We start from the raw sequence: 800 nt of genomic DNA, 5'->3' as shown, positions 1-800 counted from the left end.
GAAGGAGGATTGGCTCCCTGCTGCTGTGCACTTTCCCAGGAAGCAGGGGGGACCCATGTCCCCCAGATCTGTGTGCAGGGCAGGGGCAGGCATGGGCTGGGGCTTCCACCCTGTTGCCCTCCCTAGGGCCTCCACAGCCCAGCTGGTGCAACCTAGCACTGCAGGGCACAGCGGGGAAGCTGTTTGCTGCTGCAAGCTCAATGTTGCCTTAGCAGTATGTCCCCTGCATGCACAACAACAGCAGGGTGGCAGCTTGGGGTTGTACTCCTTGCTGCTGCTGTGCAGGCAGGGGACACCTCAACAGGGCAGCATGGAGCTCAGAGCTTCAAGCAGCTTCCCCGCATGGCCCCTCCATGCCCTGCAGTGCCAGGTTGCACCCACTGTGCTGAGGTGGCCCCAGGGGAGGGCAATAGGGCGGGAGCCTTAACCTACAGCAGGCAGCCTATGCCCATCCCTGCCCCACGCACAGATCTAGGGGCATAGGTTCCGCCTTGCCTCCCCCAGGAGTGCATGCAACCCCAAGGAGCCAGCCTCCCTCTCACCTGAGCCCACAACAGGCAGGCAGTGAAAGGGGGGGGGGGGGGGAGGGGAAAAGGATCTGGGAGCCAGGCTCCGCTCCACTGCAGCCCTGGCACCTGGGGGCACCCCCTCCAGCAGGGTTGGGGCAGGAGGCAGGGGACTGTGGGTAGGGGGCACCAGCAGGGCTGTGAGGGAGGAAATGAGGGACATGAGCAGGGCCAGGGGGGCTGTGGGGCAGCAGTGAGAGGTCTTTCATTTTAATCACAGATTTGGGTGGCTGG

General features: G+C 63.9%; 1 protein-coding gene across 2 annotated transcripts in view; it reads right to left on the bottom strand.

Moving 5' to 3' along the window:
- RECK (reversion inducing cysteine rich protein with kazal motifs) overlaps nt 1–800 on the bottom strand; it is a 129,669-nt gene that overhangs the window by 127,885 nt on the left and 984 nt on the right. The gene's annotated exons all lie outside the window — the stretch shown is intronic.

Source organism: Gavialis gangeticus, unplaced genomic scaffold, assembly GCF_001723915.1.
Source record: "Gavialis gangeticus isolate Ggan-Ray unplaced genomic scaffold, GavGan_comp1, whole genome shotgun sequence".
NCBI classification, from domain to species: Eukaryota; Metazoa; Chordata; order Crocodylia; family Gavialidae; genus Gavialis; species Gavialis gangeticus.
Note: the sequence above shows the minus strand (reverse complement) of the source record. Positions and strands in the feature narration are given on the sequence as shown.